This window comes from Narcine bancroftii, chromosome 14 (genome assembly GCF_036971445.1).
Source record: "Narcine bancroftii isolate sNarBan1 chromosome 14, sNarBan1.hap1, whole genome shotgun sequence".
Taxonomy (NCBI): domain Eukaryota; kingdom Metazoa; phylum Chordata; class Chondrichthyes; order Torpediniformes; family Narcinidae; genus Narcine; species Narcine bancroftii.
Window position 1 is genome coordinate 18494262 of NC_091482.1, and position 17863 is coordinate 18512124.

At 38.7% G+C, this 17863-nt stretch overlaps 1 protein-coding gene and 1 long non-coding RNA gene across 6 annotated transcripts in view; one reads left to right on the forward strand and one right to left on the reverse strand.

The window, feature by feature from the left end:
- Positions 1 to 17863, forward strand: part of appbp2 (amyloid beta precursor protein (cytoplasmic tail) binding protein 2) — a 299366-nt gene that overhangs the window by 26168 nt on the left and 255335 nt on the right. The window lies entirely within an intron of this gene.
- Positions 1 to 17863, reverse strand: part of LOC138749434 (uncharacterized) — a 42378-nt gene that overhangs the window by 6494 nt on the left and 18021 nt on the right. The window contains exons 2-3 of the long non-coding RNA XR_011348634.1: positions 12553 to 12683; positions 10345 to 10589 (exon numbers count right to left, since the gene is read on the reverse strand). This is a non-coding gene — a long non-coding RNA (uncharacterized lncRNA). The remainder of the gene's footprint in view (positions 1 to 10344; positions 10590 to 12552; positions 12684 to 17863) is intronic.

Below are 17863 nucleotides of genomic sequence, written 5' to 3' on the forward strand. Positions count from 1 at the left end.
AATGATAGAGATTATTCATTTTATTCTTTCTGACATAAGACATATTCATGAATTGGCATATTTTTATTAGCAGCTCAAGTTCAATCTAGAGTACAACAGGTGAAATATTTGGCACCCACTACCTAGGACATTTGTTATTGTTAGTATCTGAGGAAGAAAAAAATTGGTGGAGATTAAATAAGGTATTGTTGAAAAGGAAAGAATTTTGTGATTTTGTAAGAAAACAAATTGTTTTTTTATGGAAAATAATAAAGATTCAATAAATAATAAATTTGTTATATGGGATACTTTAAAGAAATAGTTAAGAGGACAAATAATTAGTTATACGGTAAAATTAAAAGAAGTAGATCAATTATAAAAGGAAATAACTGTTACAGAGAAAACAATACAAATTAGTCCAAACGAGGAAAGGAAGAAATTAATGAAAACAAAAAGGGTCAAGCTTAATATGATATAAACATATAGAGTTGAAAGAGACATTTTGTGAACTAAACAAAAGTATTATGAACTGGGATAAAGAGGTTCATAAGGTGTTGGCATGGCAGTTAAAGAAAGAACAGGTAGCAAAAAATAAAAGCCAAGAATGGTCAGATGGTTTATGTCAAAGGAAATAAATGAAAATTTTAGAGAGTTTTATGAGAAGTTATATGTCTGAGTTAAAACAAAATGAAATTAAAATTGAGCAATATTTGCAGCAAATTCAGTTACAAAATTTGTGTGAAGAGGAGAGGAAAGAATTATCTAATTCCTTTACAAAAGCTGAGATGCATGAGATTCTGAAAACATTGAAAAATAATAAAGTGCCAGGAGAAGATGGTTTTCTAGTAGAATTTTATAAGGAATTTAAGGAACTGTTAGTGCCAATTGTTTTTTTTTTAATTTTTAATTTTTTTTTATTTTTCAGACCATAAACCACATTGACCAAGATACATACATTTTCCTTTTCAAATATATACAGTGTCATTTTCTCCCCCCTCCCTCCTCCCATCCCACCCTCCCTACCTCCCCACCCCATTCATTTAAAGTACAGAATCTAAGATACATTAAACCAGTCAAACAATGTTTTCATTCAATAAAAATAAACAAGAAATTCCACTGAGTCAATTCTTTTCATTTCCTTCTCCTTTCGTTATTTTAGGTGGTAGATGTCCCCGGTAGGTTTTCTCTATTGTGTTTGTATGATTCCCATATTTGTTCAAATATTTTAATATTATTTCTTAAATTATATGTTATTTTTTTCTAATGGAATACATTTATTCATTTCTATATACCATTGTTGTATTCTCAAATTATCTTCTAATTTCCAGGTTGACATATTACATTTTTTTTGCTATGGCTAGAGCTATCATAACAAATCTTTTTTGTGCACCATCCAAATCAAGTCCAAATTCTTTGTTTTTTATGTTACTTAGGAGGAAGATCTCTGGGTTTTTTGGTATATTGTTTTCTGTAATTTTATTTAATATCTGGTTTAGATCTTCCCAAAAATTTTCTACTTTCTCACATGTCCAGATTGCATGAATTGTTGTTCCCATTTCTTTTTTACAATGAAAACATCTGTCAGATACTGTTGGGTCCCATTTATTTAACTTTTGAGGTGTAATGTATAGCCTGTGTATCCAGTTATATTGTATCATACGTAACCTCGTGTTTATTGTATTTCTCATTGTTCCAGAGCATAACTTCTCCCATGTTTCTTTCTTTATCTTTATGTTTAAATCTTGTTCCCATTTTTGTTTAGTTTTACCATTTGTTTCCTCATTCTCCTTTTCTTGCAGTTTAATATACATATTTGTTATAAATTTTTTGATTATCATTGTATCTGTAATCACATATTCAAAATTACTTTCCTCTGGTAACCTCAGACTGCTTCCCAATTTGTCCTTCAAGTAGGATCTCAGTTGGTAGTATGCCAACACTGTATCTTGAATTATATATCCTTCATTTGTTCAAAGGATAGTAATTTATTTCCTGAAAAACAATTTTCTATTCTTTTGATCCCTTTTTTCTCCCATTCTTTAAAGGAAAGGTTATCTATTGTAAAAGGGATTAACTGATTTTGCGTCAGTATTAGTTTTGGTAATTGGTAATTTGTTTTCTACATGAATCTTCTTCCAAATATTGAGCAGATGATGTAATACTGGAGAATTCCTACGTTGTACCAATTTTTCATCCCATTTATATAATATATGTTCAGGTATCTTCTCCCCTATTTTATCTAGCTCTAATCTAGTCCAATCTGGCTTTTCCTTTGTTTAATAAAAATCTGATAGGTATCTTAATTGTGCGGCTCTATAATAATTTTTAAAGTTTGGCAGTTGTAAGCCTCCTTGTTTATACCATTCTGTTAATTTATCTAGTGCTATCCTCGGTTTCCCCCCTTTCCATAAAAATTTCCTTATTATTTTCTTTAACTCCTTGAAGAATTTCTCTGTCAAATGTATTGGCAATGGCTGAAATAGGTATTGTATCCTAGGGAAAATGTTCATTTTAATACAGTTTATCCTTCCTATTAGTGTTAGTGGTAAATCTTTCCAATGCTCTAAATTGTCCTGTAATTTTTTCATTAGTGGATAATAATTGAGTTTATATAGATGGCCGAGGTTTTTATTTATTTGTATACCTAGATATCTTATTGCTTGCATTTGCCATCTGAATGGTGATTCCTTCTTAAATTTTGAGAAATCCGCATTATTCATTGGCATTGCTTCACTTTTATTTGTGTTAATCTTGTAACCCGACACTTCTCCATATTCCTTCAATTTCTTATGTAATTCTTTTATTGAAAATTCTGGTTCTGTAAAGTATACAATAACATCATCTGCAAATAAACTGATTTTATATTCCTTGTCTTTTATTTTTATCCCTTTTATGTTATTTTCTGTTCTTATCAATTCTGCTAGTGGTTCTATAGCTAACGCAAACAATAAGGGTGATAGTGGGCATCCCTGCCTTGTTGATCTGGTGCCAATTCTTAAAGAGATATTAAATCAAATAAGAGAAGTAAATGATGTACCAGAATCCTTTAAGATGGCATTGATAACAGTAATACCAAAAAAGGGTAAAGATCCATTACAAACAGCCTCATATAGTCGAAATTTTTTGTTAAATGTAGATTATAAAATTGTATCCAAACTGTGGCCTAATTGTTTGGTTAAGATACTTCCAAAATTGATTTATATGGAGCAGATGAGGTCTATTACAAACAGAAAGGCAGCAGATAATATACTGAGTTTTTAAGTTTGATAAATGTGGCTCAAAGAAGGAAAGCTCCAGTGGCAGCAGTTACTTTAGATGCCGAAAAATCGTTTGATAGATTGGAATTTGACTTTTGTGACAGAACATAGATATGTTTTTGGGAGATAAATTGGGCAAGGTTTGTTAGTGTAGGCCACATACAAACACTTTAAAACAGATCTTATTTAAAATACTGGAGCTTTGCTAATGCTAGACATGTTGGTGCCTCAGAGCCTTTGCAAAAGCTTTGGAGATTGCCCAAGAGACTTCACTAATGGACTGTTGTTTACAAAAAGGCAACAGATGAAAGAGCTTGACAGAGCCGCAGAAAGTCTGCAGTGGAACCTGTTGTTCTAAGAGGGTCATGTGGTTTTGCAAGCAGAGAGAGTAAAACAGGCTTTGTGTGATTGTGTGTGTGTGTGTGTGTGTGTGTGTGTGTGTGTGTGTGTGTGTGTGTGTGTGTGTGTGTGCGAGAGAGAGAGAGAGAGAGAGACAGAGACAGAGATCAGTTCTAGTGTTACAGACAGTAACAGCAGCTGGGACTGGAACAGGACAAGCTGGCAAGCTTGTGGAAAATCCCATTTGGAAGACAGGTTGTAAGTGCTTTGTTCAGCATGATCAAAGCCCTTATGCTTCATGCAAGAGGAGAGGACAGGCTATCTAATATTTCACTTGAAATAAGAGAAACAAGAAGGCACTCTGTGGTGACCTGAAAGAAAGAGGTTATCATCTGGAGAACCCTGAGGGAGCAAGTTTTGTCAGCAAGACACTGGAGTGGCTGATCAAAAGGAATCTGTTATGGGTGTTCAATGAGCAACAAATCTCTCTCTGAAAACTGACAAGAACCTTCCTGAGTGGTAACCATTTACCTTTCAAGCACCAAAGCCTGGTGAAATTCATAAATGTTAAATTCTGTGCACAGTATAAGAATTGCCTGTAACCAGTGAACTTGGAGGAATGTTAAGTGAGATTGGACTGTGAACCAAAGAACTATTCTGAACTTACACACACATTTCATACACGTGCACTTAGAATTAGAAGGGGTTAAGTTAGGTTAGTTAAATCAATAGCTCGTAACACTTTACTTTTAAGGTGTTGTATAAGTTTGAATTTCCTTAGATATTCATAAAAGGAATAAAAGCATTGTATCATGAACCAAAGGCGAAGAAGTAGTAAATGGTCAAACGTCTGGTTTGTTTAGATTAGGAAGGTCTTCCAGGCAGGTTTGCCCACTTTCACCATTCTTATTTGTTTTGGCAATGGAACCGTTAGCTGAAGTGATTCAAGGGGATGAGGAAATTACAGGTTTTGAGATAGGAGACAAAGTTCGTAAAATTAGTCTTTTTGCAGATGATGTTATATATACTTGACTAAATCCAAAACTTCACTGAATAGACTAAATGAAAGATTAACAGAATATGGATTAGTTTCAGGATATAAGGTTAATATGGATAAATATGAAATGATGGTGATGGTTAATGCAGATTATACACAATGTAAAGGTTAGTAAAATTTAAATGGCAAAGTGAAGGGATTAAATATTTGGGGATAATAGTAAGTAAGAAATTGAATAATTTGTATAAATTAAATTATTTACCACATTTAAAAAGATTGGAGGAAGATTTAAAAAGATGGAAGGAATTACCAATAACATTGATAGAACAGGTGAATTGTGTTAAAATAAATATTTTTCCAAGAATTCAGTACTTATTTCAAACATTACCAATTCAGGTGCCTGAAATTTTTTTTCAATTAAATAAGTATATTAGGGAGTTTTTAAGGAGAGGGAAAATTGGCAAAGATAAGTATGGAAAAGTTGACATGGAAAAAAGATCAAGGAGGTTTGAGATGACCAAATTTTAAAAGATTTTATAAGGTAGCTCACTTGAGATTTTTTTCTTCTTGGTATCAAAGGGAAGAAAAAACATCTTTTGTGGATATTGAGATGAATAATATAGGTGAAAGAATGTCCAGAACAAATATTGTATAAATGGAACTATGAAATTTTTAAATGTCGAAAAGAAGTCCCAATTTTAAAACATTTATTTCGAACATGGAATGGGATACATAATCAACTTCTTCCATTTACAATGAATAATTCTTTAATTGACATTTGGTATGAAAAGGTAGACAGAAAATACAAGATTGTTTTCAAGGTTCAATTTTTAAGACATTTGATGAGTTGAAGGAAAAATATGGGATATTACAAAATATAATATTTGTATATTATCAATTACGATCATATTTGAAGAAGAAAATAAAAATGGACCTGAGTCTCCCGGAGCATAGGCAGTTTGAATATGTTATAACAGATACTTTTATTATTCAAAGATTTATAACATTATAATATGTATAATAAATTACAAGAAATAAAGGAAAAGAAAGATTTGAAGTGGGAACAGGTTTTAAATATACAAATTCAAGAAGAAATAAAGATGAAACTGTGTAGAGATAGTGTAACTAATACAATCATTGCTAGATATGAAATAGTTCAACATAATTTTTTACATCAAAAGTATTACCTTTAATCTAATTTTTTCGACTCACTCTTTTAGATGTACAAAAGAGGTTGGTAATTTCTTGCATTCAGTATGGTTGAGTGTAAAGGTAAAAGATTTTTGGAAAGAATTATATGTTATATTAGAGAAGATATTAAAAATGAAGGTTAAATTAGATCCAAGAATGTTTTTGTTGGGTAATATGTATAATGAAGACATTAAGTTGGAACCAGATAAATATAAAAAGAGATTTTTGAGTTTCGCAACAGCAATAGTGAGAAAGTGTGTAGTTAAAACATGGAATTGCAAAGTAGAAGAATGGTTTAGTGAAATAAAATATTGTCTCCCATTAGAAAATACTTACAATATGCGAGATTATTATGATAAATTTTATCAAATTTGGGAGACATATATAAGATTTATGAATATAGATTAATCCAGACCTTTTAATCCAATCTCCACCCCCCCCCTTTTCATGATGGTACTTTCATCAAGAAATGTATTATGTTTTTATTAATGTGGTTTAATTATTATGATGAATGTGTTCTTTTCTTTTTTCTATCCTTTTCTTCTATCTGTAGGGGTTAGGGATTGTGGAAGGTATCTATTATGTAATGATATTGCAAGTTAATTTGAAATGTATGAAAGATACTAATAAATAAAATTTTCCAAAAAAAAGCATCCCTTTGTCAAAAATGGTACAGCGTAGCATGTGAGTGTTGAAAGGCAAGCTGAAACATTATCTACCATAAGTGTCAAATTGACAATTTATCCTAACTCTTTTCTGTGCCTCAAACATCCCAAAACATTTGTTTGCTGATTGTGTAATATCCTATAGGACTAGATATCATCCCAAGAACTGCTGTCTTGAAATAACTAGGCTTTTAGTAGGGCTATTTCTAGTATAATGATGACTCTGGTAGCTGCTTTGGAGAACTGGTCATACATGTCCTGACAAATCCAATAAGGCTAATTATCACTCATCTGCCTAGACTCGTTGTTTGGAATATGTTGGAAGTTGTTATCAATTGTGTTACTAAGTGGCACTAGCTCACCAATAGCATGGTTACCAATGCTCAGTTTGGGTATCACCTGACCATTTGGCTTCAGACCTCATTACAATAATGAGTCCGACTCTTTCAGTCAGAGGTTGGGTGTCCTGCTGTCGGTAATATCTTCTGAGTCCCTAATTAAGTTTACATCTTGTAAATATAAAAATGATGTAGTTTCAAATGAAGAAGTGGAAGGCCTTGTGAAGGAAATATTGATCATTATTTTTGCCATGAGACAGAATGCACAAATGTACAATTATGTATAGTCAGGACTGAAATGGTTGTTGGCAAACAGGGGTGAATGGTTAACCAAGTTTTGAAATAAGGTGCATTAGCTCCTTGTGTTTGGCATTGGAGATAAACATAGAATAAGACAATGAATGGGATCAAATAAGTAAGTTTATTCTTGAGGAGTCTAGGTTTATTTAGTTTACCCCCACTCACATCCTTCTCAAACAAAATCTAGTTCCTGAGGGGGAAAATTGTTCCTTGATCAGTGAGGTCAAATTAATGTTGACATTTGATGACCAGATAGATTTTTGTTCAGTTTGTGAAGGTTCTTAGTCCAGAGGATAATTTTAGTTTTTGGATTCAGTTGTTGTGTTAACTTTGCACAAATTATTCCTTCTGTTTAGATTTAAGCATGTTTAAGCCTGTATTTGCTGTTGAAATTATAGCTATTTGGCCCAGAGAGTTTTTAATCATAATGTAAGCATTGTCCAATTTATTTCATCTAGTAATATAAATAGAATAAGGCATGATTGAAAGAATTGTCTGAAAGTTGAGTATTCTACCTTTTGAATAGACTGAACATATAATTTTGTTCAAAATTGTGAAGTAAAGATGAAATAATTTGTATATTGCTGGAAGAAAATTGTATCTATTATCCAATTTGAGAAAAATGTGGTTGAAATTTTCTTATTTCAGGTTATTTTATTCAATGTCAATCCAATAAATAATGAAAACAGAAAAATCAAAATTGTTGGAAATGTAAGTCAAAGGGCCTGTACAGTGCTATAATGTTCTATGTTCTATCCTCTCGGATCTGGGTACAGTGGTTTTGAAGTATGCCAATGTGATTTTTTTTAAATTTCGGCAGAGTAACAGACCATTTCAGCCCAAATTACACCCAATTAACCTACTCCCCCCGGTACGTTTTAAATGGTGAGAGGAAACCGGAGTCCCTGGAGAAAACCCATGCAGGCACAGGGAGAATGCACAAACTCCTTACAGACAGCATGAGATTTGAATCCAGGTCCTGAGTTAGGCATTGCGCTAACTGCTACAGAAACTGTGCCACCCTAAATATATGTGATATGTTACTAAATCCTCTCAGTTTCTCCCCTAATCTCATGTTCTTATTCTGCTTGATTTTGGGAGAATACAAAGGCTTTGAATGAAATTACAGAGAGTCAATACTGTTGACAAGCAAAGAAGGAGATGTAGAGGAAGCAAGCTGTTGATGGTCCTTCACATTTACCATTATGGAAATAATACATGTGGTAAGAAGGATCATCCCACAGACCCTTAAGATTGATATGTTCATGATGTCCTCCACTACCATAATAACAGAAATAACCAAAGGTATTCTGACAAAGGGTCTTGGACCTGAAAAATGTTAACTCTATTTCTCTTCCCACAGATATTGCCTCACCTGCTGAGTATTCCTAGAAGTTTGTGTTTTTAATTAAGATGCCAACATCTGCAGTTTCTCAACTTTCAATCAAATATGTTTAATAGCTTCAAAAATGGTCCAGTGTCTCACTTAGAGTTAAATGAGTGCAAATTGGGTGGCATGGACCCGTGTGCTGAAATGTGCTGTATGTCTAAATTTAATTGTTAAAATTAAATTTAAATGTACATAAGTATAAACAAAACTCACTTCTGCAGCGAGATATCTCTTCAAAAGTTTCAGTTTACCTCCCATAAGGGCTTTTGCTATTTAATAATGATCTATTATGTATGATGATGGGGTGTATTTTAAGAACCTTGCAGGACTCTGAGGAAAGATGTATTTTCTCTGGTAGTTAACTACTAGTTCCTTCTTTTGATTCATTTCAATTTTGTGCCCTCGGTCGGTCCAATGTGAATATCCAAGTTAGACTTTCTTGGTCAATTGTTACTGGGAAGCACATGCCTACATTTAGGGAAGAGAATCTTTGGATGATGTCAGAGTCTGAAGTTCAGCTCTTTCTCTGTATTTCTCTTCTTTTTAAAAAATACATCAGGGTATATATGAATAAAATTAGCAACGGTTCTGACATGCCTAAAGTATAAAGTCATGATGGAAAATGTGAAGAACATCATTCTTTTACCACAGAATAAAAATTGATTTCTCCAAAGTTGCATCAAGCTAGAATGCCGTAGTTCTTATTATCAATAGTATGAGTGGTGAGAATTGGGTCAGCAAAAAAGATGATATCCTGTTACTATAATGGTTTAAAAAATAAATTTCCTACTATGTATCAACTTGATTCTAATGGGACTTAACCAGAAAAAAAAATGCTTGATGATTTAATTAGGAGGGTTTAGCAAGAAAGTAGTGCATTAATGAATTTGCAAACTCCTCCATCGAATAAAGCGTGATGTCTCTCCAGAGTCAGTTCAGTTGGGCTCTGTTCCCTTTTTAATTAGTTCCGAGATTGAATTTAACTATGTCAAAGTACAATATTGTTTAGAAGGACACAAGTAAAATGGCACAAAGGATCAGGAAATATCTCATTTAAAGGTCAACGTTAAATGTATTCTTTCGTACAATTTTTTATTCTCAAATCACCAAAGAGGCAATGATTGGATGGTCTAAAATAGTTAGCAGTAAAACAGCTTGAATATGGAGTTGAGAGAAGATCATTTGGAAGCCTGAGAAAATTATAATAAGCGAACTGTGTATTGCTTGTGGAAGGAGAGGATGTTTCCTATTGGGATAAAGTTTTGTTTGAAAAATGGACTTTGAAATGGAGAAATATTTTAAACCTGACACCCTCCTGATAAAGGTCTCACACTTGAATTAACCTACTGAAATTAAAAATGTATTTTGCACCATCTTGAATACTTGTATCAAATCAAAATGAAGTCATTCAGCCCATCAGGTCTTAGTAGAGCAATCCTACTTGTCCTATTCCTCCTCACCTTATTTCCCTGCATTGCAGTCTTGGTCTCTCCCTTGATGCCCTTTGCCATTAACCTAGACTAAAGGGTCATTTTTACGAGGCATGAATCTCGCATGAATGCACATTTCTGGATGACTTGGGCAGGCAGGGGGAGGTGGGTGGGTGGGTGGGTGGGGAGAATCTGGTCATTTGCCAGTTCTATGAGATCTTCAGATGGAATATTGCAAAAAGATTTGTTGGCCACTTTTTTGCACCATTTGGTGGTGGTGACGGGTGTTGGGGGGGAAGGTGGTCAATATACCAACAAAGAATAACTAGTGTTTTAGGAATATCATGCTTGGCTTAAGACTACCTTACATGGACCCTCTCGAGTACTATTAGTTGTGGCTATAACTATTGTCAATGATATTTCAACTTTGAACAAAGTATGCATTTCAGTCAACATACTTGAGAGGTTGTCATTAGCCGAAGGGTGGTAGAGGGGACGAGCTCCCACTGCTGCACAAATCGTCTTCATGGCGTGCGACTCAAACAGCCTCTTAAGTCGAACTCTTAGCCTTCATGTGTGGCATAGTTCTTTTGCTTGGCGGAGCTGTTCTCACTGACAGGAGAAGGGGCAAAGGCGGGTCACTGGCGCCTTGAAACCAGTTGCTCGGCCAGACGAGGCTCCTTAACCATGGATGGTAACTCATCTAGGAGAGGGAAAACTCCGATTTTAAACCGCTGCCTTGTGGCTATACCCGCTTATGGAAAAAGCTCTAGGAGTAAACCCCAAGGGGAAAAATCTGGAGTCGTAGTCCAGAAGGTGGCTGACTGCTGTATGCAGCATCGGGTTGGCAATTCCAGTGATGCTGCTGGCACCAAACCGTATTGATCTTTGTTGTTTCTTTGGGCCTGTCATTAGCATGGAGGTGGGGGGGGGGGGGTCTTATTGCATGGGCAAAAAGATGGATCTCCACATCAACTCTGCCCTGGCTTGCACCCTGGAGAGGCCACTCCACAGGTGCAATATCCATGGTTGATCATGACCAACAGAAGCCAAAGGCAAAATAATTTGAGATGTTACTAGACTCCACATGGAGTAACCTTACTTATTTTTATTTTTATTTACAATGTTTTATTTTGATTGATTCTCTTTTTCTTTCAAGGGCCTATCAAAATCTGATTTAATTTTCCATCAATGTACAAGACTCACATCACAAATGCAACCACTTTGTTTAGCATCTATTATGGGAGGCCTAACTTTCTTGGCTACAGATTATACCATAATTTTATAATTCTTACTAGCAAGTAAGCCCAATTTCTCTCAGATTGATTTTACAGTGCAGAAGGCTCGGACAGGATGGGATTTATTAAATGAGTCCAAGAAAGTTTTGAATTTAGACTTACAGCACAGTAACAGGCTCTTCTGGCTCACAAGCCCATGCTGCCCTAATTAACCTACAATCCCCATACATTTTTAAGGTTGGAAGGAAACCAGAGCGCCCGGTAAAAACACGAGCAGACATGGGGAGAAAATACAAACTCCTTTCAGACAGCGCCAGATTCAAATCCGGGTCACTGTTGCTGGAACAGCATTGAGCTAACTGCTAGGCTGACCATGCTTCCAGCTACATTAACATATAACAGGGACCTATTGGGGGAGATTAAAAAATAACCACAAAAGTCTTTGCTATACAAATGTTATAAGCTGTAGTAACAGATCAAAGTTATCATAAAAATTGTTTAAGAACATGGAGGCATTGTATTTTTTAAAACTGGTTTATAATCTAATGATATGTCTGGTATTAAATCAGATTCATCGAATATAAAATAATGGTATCTGTGCTTACTTCTGAAACTTTCGTTAGAAGTATAATTTCAGTGTTTTCAAATTTTAAAAATTAATTGAGATATTGAAACACATTATACAACTATTGAATGATGCTGTGATGTAATACATTTTAAATATCTCTTCTACATTGGTTGATGGGGATATTTTGTTTGAAGAAGGTTGTGTTATTTAATATACATTAACTGTTTCATTAAATTTTAAAAATGTTTTGGATTTAAAAGATTAAGAGAAGGCTTTCTGTAACTTAGAAGGCTCTTTGCTGAGGTGGTCATGCATGACAGGGTTCCGCACCCTGTTTTGGAATGAGGTCAGATTTCGGGTAGATACCTTCATTTGGCTCGAGTAAAAATACCAAGATGCTGGAGGAACTCAGCTGGTTTATTCAGCACCTATAAGGTATTTTGACAAAAATATATTGCTGACATTTTTGGCCGGTTTCCTTCCTCGAGGAAAAATTGTCCAGATTGAAAATTGGAGGTGGAGCATAAATAGAATTAGTAACAGACTAAAATTGTTGGCAGACTATTAGCATTTCAATTGCTGTTGATACCTAATTAAGGAATGATTATCCCTTTTAAAATGCTAAAATGTTTTTGGTCTTTCAACCAAACAAGATCAATCTTAAAATATTGCAGAGGTAAATTGCTGATGTATTACAGCAGCCTTTCTCTGGCAATGAGGTTTAAAAAATCTTTAGTTGATAACCCAATTTGAGACAAAGTAGTTTTCTGAATTCCTTTTAAGTCAAACAATTAATTTAAAAAAAATAACAGACCTCTTGATACTATTATCAATATTTCTGGATCCTAAAAGTTTCTTACCTTGGCAGAACTATTTTTATAGCTGAGGAGGAGTGCCCTCTCTTCTTTCTTTTCATTTACCTCTTTAGGACTGAGACTTGAAAATATTTTTTGCATGTTCATGCCTCATGGACAGAAGCTTATAGACGTCACTGTTACATAAACAGAGGAAGACAGCTGATTACTCTCTCAGCTGATCCAGCTGCAGTGCTCTAAATAGGTCTTTGCTTTCCATCTTAAGTGCCCCTACTTTAATCAGAATCCAGTTTTTACATAATTCACGTTGTAACCCTCTGGAGATAGAAGTGTCACTGGGGAGATTACCATCTGCAGGGGCCTGAGAATTTTCAAGGACATTTTAATGGGACACTGAACTGCAGAAATGAAGATGCATTTTTTTTGCAGGAATCACTAAATATTCACCTTGATTCTAATAGATTAAAAATTTCACATCAGAGTCACACTCCCATACTCACATGTCTGTCCATGGCCTTATGTACTACCTCACCCTAACCACCCGCAGATTGGAGGAACAACGCTTTATTTTCCGTCTGGACACTCTCCAACCAGATGGCATTAACATCGACCTCTGCTTTCTGCTAACCTGTTTGCTTTTTTACCCCTCCCCCTTTCCAGTTTTTCCTGTTCTCCCCCTCCCTTTCCCCAAGTACCCACCTAGCCATTCCTCCTCGCTGTCCTAATCGCTGCTATCCTCTCTCTCCCTTCTCCACCTATCATCTCCTACCTTTGCTCCCCTTTACCACCCCATCCTTTTGTTTGGATGCCTGCTGACATTCTTCCATACCTTGATAAATGGCTCAAGCCCGAAATGTCAGTTATGTATTTTTACCTTTGTGATAGTACAGATTCTATCACCAATATGTATATGTACATATGTACAGATGGTCGTGTAGGATAACTGTGATTGGCTGAGAGTGTAGCCACACCTACTGGCAGGTCTTAAAGGGTTGCTCCTAGCCAGACCAGGTCATTCTGGACTGCTCGACCTACTTGTGATATGCTCCAGTCTTTTAGTTAATAAAAGCTTTGGTTCGGATCAACAAGTCTTTGGTTCTATCGACGAGCTCTACAGTAGGATGACTGTGATTGGCTGAGAGTGTGGCCACACCTACTGGCAGGTCTTAAAGGATTGCTCCTAGGTCATTCTGGACTGATCGACCTACTTGTGATATGCTCCAGTCTTTTAGTTAATAAAAGCTTTGGTTCGGATCAACAAGTCTTTGGTTCTTTCGACGAGCTCTACAGTAGGATGACTGTGATTGGCTGAGAGTGTGGCCACACCTACTGGCAGGTCTTAAAGGATTGCTCCTAGGTCATTCTGGACTGGTCGACCTACTTGTGATATGCTCCAGTCTTTTAGTTAATAAAAGCTTTGGTTCGGATCAACAAGTCTTTGGTTCTTTCGACGAGCTCTACAGTAGGATGACTGTGATTGGCTGAGAGTGTGGCCACACCTACTGGCAGGTCTTAAAGGATTGCTCCTAGGTCATTCTGGACTGGTCGACCTACTTGTGATATGCTCCAGTCTTTTAGTTAATAAAAGCTTTGGTTCGGATCAACAAGTCTTTGGTTCTTTCGACGAGCTCTACAGTAGGATGACTGTGATTGGCTGAGAGTGTGGCCACACCTACTGGCAGGTCTTAAAGGATTGCTCCTAGGTCATTCTGGACTGGTCGACCTACTTGTGATATGCTCCAGTCTTTTAGTTAATAAAAGCTTTGGTTCGGATCAACAAGTCTTTGGTTCTTTCGACGCACTTTACAAACCTTTGCTGCATAAACGATGCTTTTTGATCAGCTGAGTTTCTCCAGTATCTTGTGTTTTTACTTCAACCACGGTGTCTACAGATTTTCGTGATTTACAGGTCAACAGATGCTTAATGTGAACTATGACCTTTTTCTGATGAAAAGAAACACTATTTGCACTAATCCCTACTTTGTTTAATTCTGCCAAATAACCTACAAAATAAAGCTGTAACTATGTATATAATTACAGCAATCAACCTTTTTAAATGTCTTTTTAATATGCAATAATTTATAATATACCCATTGGAATAGGAGGGAGCGGATGGAGTGTAGGGCACCTCACTAGGTACATGAGCACATCCTGACAGCGAGAGGTGAGGAGACCTTTGGACCAGAGGGCAAGCGTAACCGCTTTCCAGACGGTGGCATTCTCTCTTTCGACTTGCCCATTTCCCCGTGGGTTATAGCTGGTGGTCCAGCTTGAAGTAATACCACGCTCCAGAAGGTACTGCCGCAGTTCTGCGCTCATAAACAAGGACCCCCTGTCACTGTGGATGTAATTGGGGTATCCGAAGATGGTGAAGATGCTGTGCAGGGCCTCTATAACTGAGGAGCTGGTCATGTCTGAGCAGGGCACAGCGAACGGGAAGCGGGAGTACTCGTCAATGGCCATAAGGATGTAGGTATTATGATTGGTCGATGGTAGGGGCCCCTTGAAGTCTACGCTGAGATGCTCGAAGGGGCGGGTGGCTTTGATGACGTGGGTGTTCTCCGGATAGAAGAAGTGGGGCTTGCACTCAGCGCACAGCGGGGAGGCTCAGGTCATGGAGCGAATCTCCTCGACCGTGTAGGGCAGGTTGCGAGCTTTGACAAAGTGCGCGAACCTAGTGACCCCTGGATGACAGAGCTCCTCATGGAGTCTCTGCATCCTGTCCAGTTGTATGTTGGCGCAAGTTCCCCTGGAGAACGCATCTGGCGGGTTGTTGAGTTTACCTGGCCGATACAGTGTGTCATAATTAAAGGTGGAGAGCTTGATTCTCCACCTGGCGATTTTTGTCATTCTTGATCTTACCTCGCTGGGTATTGCTAAACATGAAGGAGATCGCGCGTTGGTCGGTCAGCAGCGTAAAGTGCCTGCCAGTGAGGTAGTGTCTCCAACAATGTAGTGCTTCGACTATGTCCTGGGCCTCCTTCTCGACAGAGGAGTGTCGGCTCTCAGGACCCTGGAGGGTTCTGGAGAAGAAGGCTACTGGCCAGCCGGCCTGGTTCAAAGTGGCTGCCAGTGCAAAGTCAGACTCATCGCTTTTGACTTGGAATGGAATAGACTCGTCGATGGCATGCAGCGTTGCAGCAGCGATGTTCGATTTGATGTGGTCGAAAACCGCTCTGACTTCGGTTGACAGGAGGAAGGAGGTGGTCTTGATGAGTGGCCGTGCCTTGTCGGCATAGTGTGGAACCCATTGGGCATAGTAAGAGAAAAAGCCTAGGCAGCGTCTGAGTGCCTTCTGGGTGTGTGGGGGTGGGGGGGAGGAGGGGCAAGTCCATGAGGGGATGCATGCGGTCAGGGTACAGCATGACCACCCAGTTCTCCACCACACAACCCACAATTGCGAGCCGAGTGGTCCGGAAGACACACTTGTCAAAATTATAGGTCAAGTTCAGCTGAGTTGCAGTCTGAAAAAATTTCTCAAGGTTGGCGTCATGATCCTTCGTGTCATGGCCGCAGACAGTGACATTGTCCAGATACGGGAAAGTAGCAGTCAGCCCGTTCTGGTCCACCATCCGGTCAATTTCCCTCTGGAAGACCGCGACGCCATTTGTGACCCCAAAGGGTACCCTGAGGAATTGATACAGCCGCCCATTCGCTTCGAAGGCTGTGAAAAGTCGGTCTTCTCGGCGGATCGGGAGCTGATGATAGGCTGAATATAAGTCAATGGTGGAAAATACACGGTATTGGGCGATCTGATTCACCACATCCATGATCCGTGGAAGGGGGTACGCATCCAGGAGTGTGAAGCGGTTGATTGTCTGGCTGTAGTCAACCACCATCCGCGGCTTCTCCCCGTTTTTAATAACCTCTACCTGGGCCCTCCATGGACTCGAGCTAGGTTCGATAATGCCCTCATCCACCAGTCTTCGCATCTCACTTGTGATAAATTTCCTGTGTTCATAACTATATTGCCGGCTTTTGGTGGCCACAGGCTTCCAGCCAGGGGTGAGATTTGCAAAAAGCGCTGGCGGAGCAACTCGGAGGGTGGAGAGACTACAGGTGAGGCCCCGGGGCGCGGGGGCGGGTGGCTCGGGCTGCCGCTGGCAGGAGGTTTCCGGGGTGGAGTGGTTACAGACAGAGAGCGGAGTGTGAGGCAGGGAAATGGTTTGAAACTGGCACTGAAAATCCAGTCCCAGCAGAGCAGAGGTGCACAATTGGGGAAGGACTAATACTTTAAAGTTTGTGAATGTGATACCCTGGACTTTAAGGGTCGCCATGCAGTAACCCTTTACCCCAGTCGAGTGCAATCTGGTCGCCAATGAAATTCTCTGTGCAGTGGGGAGAATAGCCAATCCGCAACGGTGGGCCAGGTCTGGGCGGATAAAACTGTCAGTTGACCCCGCTTCAAATAAGCAATTGGTATCGTGTCCATGCACTTTAATCAGTTCCATTGCTTTTGTGAGGGGTTGGGGATGTCCTGGTCGAGGGTTATCGACGCAGAGACTTGTAATGGGGACAGTGGAGTCCTGCGTGATGACGTCGCGCAACGTGTGGATGACGTCGTGCAACGTGTGTATGACATCACACAAACAGTTTGGCCTGTCGGATGTTGCTTCGTGAGGTAGGGTGAACATCATTGCGGCGAGGGTGGGTTGTACCTTCCGTGCTCGGTGTCTGCCCCATGACGTCAGGCACTGCCACGCGGTGGAGTCCTCGCTCTCATTGGACGAGAGCTCTGAGGAAGAAGTGTTTGAAATGGAGAGTGGTGATTGGGCTTTACACGAGGCACTGTGTTTGACGGTGGCCATTTTGGAGCGACAGACGACAGCAAAGTGGCCGTTTTTAAGGCACTTCTGGCACCTGGCTTTTCTTGCCGGGCACTGGGACCTGCTGTGCTTGTTCCTCCCACAGAAATAACACTTTGGGGTTGCATCGGGCAGCGAGGGCATCCTACCTACATCAGAGTGTGGGGTCCAGCCCTGAGAGTATATGTCCATACTTAAGACCGCAGCCTCCATCGTCTCTGCGATCCAGATCATGTCCTCTAGGTTTTCTCCCCCGTGCTCTAGCAGGCGCTGCCTCACCTCATTCGATCAAACCCCAGCCACATAGGCATCCCAAATGAGATCATCTGTGGTATCCACACCAGTTCTGTCTGTCCAGGCACAGTCCCTGCCCATTGCCCTTAGTGCCTGAATATAAGCTCTACAGGACTCACCGGGCTGTTGCCTCCTTGTAGCGAGTTTGTACCGAGCATAGACCCTGTTCACTGGTCGCTCTTAGAGCCCTTTCAGCACCTTCACGGTTGCGGTGTAAGTGGTCGCATCCTGGACACTCTGGTAGACTCTCGGGGGCT